Below are 9,723 nucleotides of genomic sequence, written 5' to 3' on the forward strand. Positions count from 1 at the left end.
TCTCTCTCTCTCTCTCTCTCTCTCTCTCTCTCTCTCTCGAATCCTACCTGTAACCCCCAGTCCAGTAAACAAAGTCCTGCCTACCTCTATTCTCTCCATTAATTGGATGTCAGCCACTTCTATTTAACCAGTTAGAAGAGATTGGCAAGCAAAGTTTATACAACACCATTTGGTTTCCATGTGTGCTTCTGTGCTTGTTGAATTGCAACCAGATCTTGGGGGCCCATATTTAGCATTTGAATACATAGCAGTACCAGACCAACCCCCAACACACTTCCATGCTGTATTCCTGAAAGAAAAGACCATGACATAGCAAGTCTGCCTAAGTTCTCATGATGCTTAGTAACATGATCAAGTTCTAGAACCACGTTTCTGGTTCTGGAACATCCCGCCACTCCAACTCAAGAGATGATTAGACTATTAGATTAGAGATGATTAACCTCCTTCTTGCCTAGACCACCCGTTTCTCCCCTACCGCCTTTTATCAGTGCCCCTTGACTGGGCGATGACATGAGGCAACCTAAAGTACTGTCTGTGCTGTAGGACACTAAAAGCAAACTTCACTGGGGGCATCTAAATTTGAACCAGGGACCTCTTGATCTACAGTCAGGTTCTTAACCCCTAAGCCATATCATCAATCTTGATAAGGGTATCTAATAAACACCATTTTATCTGCATTGAAACACCACCTCTCTTGTGAAGATAATTTCTGTAAATCCTAAGAAAGTTTTGGTGATAAGGAAATATGATCTCACAGCAAATTAGTGCCTTTTGGTCCTTTTCTCCTATGGAGTCCCCATCCCCATACTGGTTCCCAGAAGGTTTCTCTACTTAATCTTTGCATCTCATTTTTCTTAGGACCCTTTTGAGGCATCTGATTGAAAAGCCCCCCCCCTCTTCTCCTTCCCTCCATTCCTTCTCCCTCATCCTCAGTAAGCTGCAGTGGCGCATTCTCTTCCCCCGCATCCTTATCTCCACCATATGATCTGAGGTCTTTATTGCCCATTTTCTCCCTTCCGCCCTGTCCAAGATTTTCCCCCAAGATGTCTCATAGTTTAGGGAAGGAAGATAACTGAACTCAGGGAAGCCTTGATAAATTATTTTATAATAATTATCTGACTTTGAAGCACAGGATGAGCACACTGTCCCAAAGGGTCATAGACCAGGTCAGCCCAGGTGGAGCAATAAATACCAGAAGTGCTCTTCTGCAGGGCAAGTCCTGACCCAAGAGAAGAGAATATGCACTTGGGTTATGTGGACATACACACCCCACAGCAGACATCCTGACATCGAGTACGTCAGGGTTTCCAGGACCCAGGTGGGGTTTTAAGAACTTTTGACTTTCTCATAGCATAGCATGGAAGACAAGTGACTTCTAAGCACTGGAGAAAACAGGGGACATCCAAGGCCTTGGTTCCCAGCTAAAGCCTCAAGACAACCCAGCCACAGACAGCCATTCCACAGGCTGAGAAGTCAAAACCTCGGCACAAATCCAAGCTTCTGTTGGGTGTGAGAAAGGCATTCTAGTGCAAATACAAGTCCATCCCCTCATCACTGTCCCTGTCCACACTGTCCCTGTCCACTCAGGTTCCCATTTGCTCTGTATCCATCCAGTGTCCATCATCATAACCTCATTCCCATAATCCCTTGATGAACAAGCCTTTCCCTAAGTCAATCTCTGTGTTTTGTCTCTTTAAAACACCCAGTCTTGATAACTCTCACATCCCATAACTGGCAAAGAGCTCCAGAGGCCCAGTGCTGCCTGCTGATCAGTCTCCCAACAATATTTGGGTTAATGTTTCATGCTTTCCCTCTCTCCCCAAACCTGTAACAGCTTCTCCCCATCTTCATTTCTGACTGCACTGGGGAAACACAGGTGACACAAGAAGCTGCCCCCACCTGCTCTGCAACATTTGCTTACTTCTCAGCATCTGAGCCCATCTATTTTGTTCTCTTTCCAGTGACCAAGGATCAGCTCCTAGTCAAGGCTAGCCTGCTCACAGGCACTGTGCCCCAGCTCTGCCAACATGATCAAAGTCTCTTCAGTAGCCCCATCTCTGTTTATTAAACTAAATCAAGGGGAAATTCACATGACATAAAACTAAGGTTTCTACAGTGTACAATTGGCAACCACCTGCGATCCCTAGTTTCAAAGCTTTTCTTCAACCAAAAACACCTGCAGCATTAGTAACCACTTCCCATTCCCTAACATGCAATGTCCTGGAAACTACCCATCTGTTCGTGTGAATTTCCATTCCAAGTGTTTCATTAAAAAGTCATGCTATACATAATTGTAAGTGTATGTAAGTATGTGTGTATGGATGGAGTTTTTTGTAACATGACATTTTCGTGTTTTATATGACTCCTGGATTGGTCTTCTATCTGAAAGAAGTCTCTTTGAAGAATGAGAACGATGTCCATGGATGGACATTTAGGTTGCTTCCGTGGGCTGGTTATTATGAACACTGCTCCTATGAACACTCATGAACAAGCATTTGATTGCCTATTTTCAATTCTTTTACAGATATACTAGGGAATGTGGTTGCTGGGTTGCATGATAAGTCTATTTAAAGTTTTAATTTTATTTTTATTTTATCTGTATGGATGTTTTGCCTGCAGATAGATAGATAGATAGATAGATAGATAGATAGATAGATAGATAGATAGATAGATAGTAGATATGCAGCACATTATATGCCTGGTGCCAGTGGAGACCTGAAGAGGCTATCAGATCTCCAGAAACTGGAGTTACAGGTGATTGTGACCACCATATGGGAATCGAACTCAGGTCCTCTGGAGAACCCATTTCTCTTAATCACTGAGCCATCTCCCGAGCTCCCCACTTAACTTTTTGAAAAACAGTAGTTTTCCACAGCAACTAAACCATCTTCTACTCCCAGTCGCCATTTTTCACTTTTCATTTTCCCCCAGGGTCTCTGCAGCCTGGTGGCTGAACAGCAGCAGCATGACGAGAAACAATTCCTAGGCCACAACTTCAGGCATCACTGGTGGTAAGCAGGAAGAGGGGAAAGCTAAAGTCTTAAGGAAGGGGTAAGTGGAGACCCAGGATAAAGAAAACCAGTCTGGGACCCGCAGCCTCCTGTGGCTGAAAGGTTTTGTTTCCATGTTTGCATCTTTACAACTCCAGGAGCTCAGAAGGAAGCTCACTCCACTGTTCACTATTCATTCATTCATTCATTCATTCAATTATACTGAAATGATGAGTGAACACTCAAGGAGTTTGTCACATCTCGGCCATCCATTTAAACACAGAAAGAAAGCGTGGACATTGTTCTAATTCTTCAAAAGACTTCTTTCAAACAGAAGACCAATCTAGAAGTCATATTGTCACAGAAGTGGCAGGAGGCCGAGTAGAGGACAGAGGACCCAAGCTGGGGGATGAAACAACGATTCCTAAATTGGTGAGAAGGGCCGGGCATGGTGGCACACACCTTTAATCCCAGCACTCGGGAGGCAGAGGCAGGCAGATTTCTGAGTTCAAAGCCAGCCTGGTCTACGGAGTGAGTTCCGGGACAGCCAAGGCTACACAGAGAAACCCTGTCTTGAAAAACCAAAAACAAATAAATAAATAAATAAATGAGAGATGAGAAGGGTTGCTTGAGGAAGAAGCCAGCTCCTCAGCCTCTGCCTTGGTCATTGGTCTATTGCTGTGAAGAAACACCATCTCTAAAGTAGAGATTTCTGGTTTCTTTGGAGACTCAGTTGTGACGTGATGTTTTTCTGGAAACTGTCTTATGAGAGGATGCTTTTGTTGAAGCAGACACATGAAAGGATGTTTTGCTAAGACCAGACACGTGGTATTTTTCTGGAGGTAGCCTAAAAAAAAAAAAAAAAGGCATGTGACATTTTCCTAGAGCAGGTGTTTGAGAGGACAAATGATGTTTGGAAAGGATATAAATATAGCTCAATGAAAAATGGATGATGCCAGACGGTATTGGCAGGCCTTGCTTTGTTGGGCATCACTGAGCTTTGCTGATGATGTTGAGCAGTACTGACACACCTTACCAGTCTTTGTTGGTCATCATTTGTCATGACTTCATAGAAACACACCAAAAAACTTCTGGTGGTGTCCGGAGGCTTCTGGCTGCTTCCACTGCCTGGGGCTAACTGGGAGAGCCTTTCTGTTTCTTCTTAATCAGCCTGTCATTGCTGATTCATGAATGGTGTTATGAGTGGATCAAGCTGCCACTGCTGACTCCTGTGACCTGAACTGCTGATATCCTGACAATGCAGTTTGGATTTGCTCCAAAGAAATATTTCTTAATAGGTCCACATTCTTCCTTGCTCTTTTAACTTTTCCTTTCCACTATCTCTAGTGGGTGGTGGGCTAGAAGGGAGGTTAAAGCATGTAAGAACCCTTATTAAAAGTAGGTTTTGAAAAATCTAAACCTACCAGGATCAAAGCAACTTGTAGAAAAGCAAGCATTTAATTGGGGGCTTGCTTATAGTTTTAGAGAGTTAGTCCATTACCAACATGGTAGTGTTACTATGACAGCACACATGCTGCTAGAGCAGTAGCTGAGAGCTACATCTTGATCCTCAGGCAAACAGATGAGGGCGGGGCAGATTGGGCCTGATATGGACCTTTTTAAATCCCAAAGCCTACCCCCAATGACATGCTTTCTCCAACAAGGCCACACCACTCCATCAGGCCACAGCTCCCAATCCTTCTCAAATAGTGCCATACCCTGGTGACTAAGCTTCCAAATATATAAGCCTATGGGGGAGGCGTTCATAGTCAAACCACATATCAACCCTTCAGGCTTCTTCAGACTGGATTTCCTGCATTGAGCGAGTCTCAGAGTCCCTTCCTGGGAAACGGAGTCATAGTAGAGCGACTGTGACCTGGATGGACTTCACAGTGAGTCCTCTATTGGCTCACTCCTGGGATGCGAGTCTTTCTATAGCTAACTGCTCTGCCTTCAAAGGGTCCAGAAGAATTGAATAAGTGAAAGAAGAAAAAAAAGAAAAGAAAAGCAGAAATGAGTACGAGCAACAGCTTCTATGAGGGAAAAAAAAAAACTTAGCAGGAAGCACCCAGACTTAAACCGGAACCTTAGCGGTTTAGAAGCCACACACCCCACAGCCAGGTGCTTTACCCCTGAGCTCTCTGCTCTATGACAGGGGGTAATAATTACCTTTTATATTCTCATACATAACATTCCTACAATATACTAGAAATTTATACTTATTTCAAGAGAGTTGGTAAGACTATCACTGATTCTTCCGCAAACTCAACCTAGAGTGCCTTGTCCAGTCCCCAGCTCTACCCTGCTCATATCCTTCCCCCCTTTCTTCAGGCTGCGGGAGTAACAGACAGTTAAATATATATATTACACTACTACTACTACTACTACTACCACTACCACTACTACTACTACAGGGACTCCAGGATTTACATGCCACACTTTATGTTATATACTACAAAGCCTCAGGGGAAGGTGCTGTGCCTAACTTTTTGAGACACCCGAGTACTTCTATCTGAACACATCTCTCCAGCCCGAGGATCTGTGATTAGATCCTAAGGGTGTGGGCAGGAGAAGGTTGTAGACTTCCCAGGTCCTGACTGGACAATGAAGGAGTTCTGCAAACCATCATAGAATGAGGACCACTAAGAGCCTCTATGGTGACAGCCCTACTGTGACCTTTATTCCACTACATGAATGTGTCTACTGTTGCATATGTTTGTCCTTATATCAAAGTATCACCCACAATTATTTTTCAGAGTCAAACATTGTTTTAAGGCTTATCATAAAACCCTGCAGTTCTTCATATAGTCTTCCTGTCACACACAGGCCCCACTTTCCATAGTTTTGGTTGTTTCCTCTGGCACTGTGGGGTTAGGTGAGTATAGCTAAGTTGACAGTAATCAAGTTTAAGAATTATTAGCATTCTTTTGTAGAGAAGCACGTCACGTTCACTCCTTCATGTTATTTTGATGAGTGTGTGATAGTGAGTGTGAATGTCATGCTTAAGTAGGTCTAAGAATTTGCATTGAACTGTTTGCTTTTCCTGGGGGCAGTAACAATATTTCTTCCTTTCATTTTGCTTTGGTTTGGTTTTTGGTTGAGACAGGGTTTCTCTGTGTAGTCTAGGCTGTTGTGGAACTTGGTCTGTAGAGCAGGCTGGCCTCCAAGTCACAACGATCCACTTGCCCCTGCCTCTGGAGTGCTGGGATTAAAGGTATATACCATAACTTTTCAACTGCTTTATTTTCTTTAAATATCTATACTTTTTTTTTTACAAACTTTGATTTCTCTCTAAAATGTCTTTCAGAATAATTTTCCACATGTGGGTCATCAGATATTGAACATTTTTCTTTTTCTTTTCTTTTTTTTCAGTAGAACCCACACTCCTTCACCCTTACCAGGGCATTCTTTGTTTCTATCTCTCTTCTATGTGGAATTCTCAATTTCTGCATTTTCTCTCTCTCTCTCTCTCTCTCTCTCTCTCTCTCTCTCTCTCTCTCTCTCTCTCGTAGCTTAGGGCTAGAAAGCCTAGGTCAAAGCAAAACATACTGNCTCTCTCTCTCTCTCTCTCTCTCTCTCTCTCTCTCTCTCTCTCTCTCTCTCCCCACCCTATCTTTTTCCTCTTAAGGAAGTTTCCTCTTCTGCCCACAGGCCCCTCCCTTGGAATCCTAGCCACTTCTCAGGAGGTGACCCAGAAGCCTCTTCTCTGCTTGCCCAGCTGGAGAGATGGAAGGATGCTGTCTTCTGCATGGAGTTCTATAGGGCCACTGAAGCTCTCTGGTGCTCTCCCATCAGCCACAGGATACACTGCCAAGCATTGTGGGAAGGATATTTAAAGCTGGGAGAATTCAAAGAACTCCATGGAAGCAGGGGGAGGCAGGCTGCAGTCTGTGGGCAGGAAGTGAGGGCTGAGAAGGTCTGGGACGCAGCACAGTATCACTGTGAGAAGTGTTTCCTAGGGTACAGCCTCAAGCCACCAGTAAGACACAGCCTGTGTCATACCAGGAAGGAGGAAGAGCTGAGATCTTAAGGAAGGACAAATGGGAACCCAGGAGAAAGAAAACCAACCCTGGGACCTTCAGCTGACTAATGGGTTCAGCCCTGTGTTTGTAGTTTTCTTTTCTTTTTCTTTTTTCCTTTTGTAGTTGAAAAGAACCTTTATTTTTATTGACAGGTGAATATAAATTAAGTAAAATATTAATTCAATTAATCACTGCATTGTCAAAAGTGTTCCAGTATCACCAGAAACTAATTTTAAAATAGTTTATTGGTCAGAACAAGCCCATAAAAATTATTAATTTACAAATAATAGAAGTTAAAGGTTGTGGTCCTATCAGTCTCATATATTCAAGCTTAAAATATAATTGTCAGCCCAAGGAAATAACAAACTGCCTTAGAATAGCATCCTCCAAACAAGTGATAGGAACATGAGGGATTCCTGACACCCTTTGTCTGTACTGCTTTGATAAAAAGCTCCCCAAATAAAGCACAGAATTTTAGTAAATTGAAGCTATCTCCACTTTATTTTGCAGTGCTTGGATCAAACCAAGGGCCTCACACATTCTAAAACAGCATGTACCTTCAATCTCAAAATTGATTTTTTTTTTTACAAAATTATTTATATGGGTGCCTGCATGTGTATCTGTGTACCCCATTCCTGCAGTGCCCATGGAGGTAGATAAGGCTGTCAGATCCTCTAGCTCATCTATACCTGAAGTTATAGATGGCTGTGGTTACCATGTGGGTCCTAGTAATTGAACCACGGTCCTCTGGAACAGCAATCAATGTTGTCATCCCATCTCTACACACACACTCCTGAAATGAACATCTTGTTAAGCTAATGTAAAAAAAAATGCTCTGAAAGATTATGAACTATAATTACCAATCCTGAGGATAACATTTCTAAATAGAGACTTGGTTTCATTCTTGTGCTTTGGATGTTTTCTTGCCACACCGAGTGGTGATTAAGACAGTGTGCCTTTCTATAGCTGCCTATTACTGTATTTCAGTTATGGTTTTAAATCCTTAGCTGATCCCTTCATGATCAGGTGTTGTAATCGGTCACTGAGAAGCACAGATGCGGCAGGGAATAAGTTTAAACTTCCATGCTCCTGGTTAGGAGTAGCTTCCAAAGGAAAAATAGTAGCTGTGTAGGTCACATGAAGGTCCTCTGACTTAGTCAGTGATGCCACTAGAAACGCTGGCAGGAGCAGGAGCAGTATCAAAATAAGTCAGTACAAACTCAAGAGGGTTAGAGGAACCTGGCAGTGTACTGGGATTTAACTGGATGCCAGGCAGGCAACGTTTGAAGATCTGTGCTCTTCTTGTTCAAGGTTTTGGCCACTCTGAAGGACAATCATCATCTCCAATCTTCTTTTGAGTCTAAACCATCACTTACCAACCCATAGGGAGATGACATCCCACAGCTATTGTCTCCTTGTGAGCTTGGCTAAAGACCTATGCCAAGTGTCAATCCCTGGAATGATTTCCACTTAGGCTGTTGAGACCTCCTGTTACGGTACAGTATAGGCTCTTCTGGGCTCTCGGTTGAGGGGTTTTGATGAAAAAGAAGAAAAGCTGCCAAATCTGTCTCATAAAAGATGAGTGCCAAATCAATTCAGAATGGATTGTGCCAGGGTAGACAGAATATGTTGTCACTCTGGAGCCTTTCAGCCTTCCGGCCAGTTCCTTAGTGAAGAGAATATTGGCTAGTTTGCTGTGGCAGTAAGCAGAGACCTGCATTCTCACCCTGCAGGCTATGAAAATGGACCCTTCCCAGATCATGTGACTACCCTGGCAGGCGAGGGGGTTGATTCTCTCAACTTTTCTAGCAGCAAATGGGTCAAGAGGAAGTGACCCAGGTGGCTGATTCCAATCTCAAAGCTATCCACGCTCTTGGAGTAGGGGCAGGCACATCATCATACCCGCATTGTTAATTAGAATATACAAAGGTTTTTCCTCAGCTAAGAACTATTTGGCAAAGGCTTGAATAGAGTTGGTATCAGCTAGGTCCAGTTTCCACACCAGGACCTGACTGTTCCTTGTGGTGGCTTGGATCTCACTAGCCACCAGTTTCCCCCTTTTGTACATCCCAGCAAGCTAAATACACATGGGCTCCTCTTTGGGCCAGATCTTTAGCTGTCACCTTCCCAATGCCTGTGTAAGTACCAGTAACCATGGCTATCTTCCCAGGAAGCTGGGCATTAGATGGGCACAGCCCACTGGACAGCATTTTCCTGACTTTTGGTGTGGCTGAGTACAGGATGAAGGGAAGAGAGCAGTAGCAGGAACCCAACCATCTCAGCACCACTGAAGCACAAGCACAGTGGAAGTTGAAATCTCTGCAATGCCACAGGCTCCTGGATTTCTTAGCATAAAGGAACCATTTTAAAGATTTATATTTTTATTTTATGTGCATGAATGTTTTGTCTGTGTGTGTATCTGTGCTCTGTGTATGTGTGCGTGTTGCCCTCAGAGGCCAGAGGAGAACATCAGACCCCATGAAACTCTAGTTACAGACAGTGAACTTCCATATCAGTGCTGGGAATTGAACCCAGGTCCTCTAGGAACACAGCCAGTGTTGCTAGCCTCTGAGCCATCTCCCAGCCTGTGCACCAGAACTCCAGAACTTTGCCTAATGATGCCTACTCATGATGTGAAGTCATTTTAAGGCTGATGCCTTAACTGACCTTCTCTTTATGATAATGTGTGCTCTTTGTTCAGTTTAAGAATA

The 9,723-nt window shown here is 43.6% G+C and overlaps 1 pseudogene; it reads right to left on the reverse strand.

Moving 5' to 3' along the window:
* Window positions 1-8,269: 8,269 nt before the first annotated feature.
* LOC110316800 lies at window positions 8,270-9,289 on the reverse strand (annotated as a pseudogene).
* Window positions 9,290-9,723: the final 434 nt, after the last annotated feature.

Source organism: Mus pahari, chromosome 2 (assembly GCF_900095145.1).
Source record: "Mus pahari chromosome 2, PAHARI_EIJ_v1.1, whole genome shotgun sequence".
NCBI lineage: Eukaryota > Metazoa > Chordata > Mammalia > Rodentia > Muridae > Mus > Mus pahari.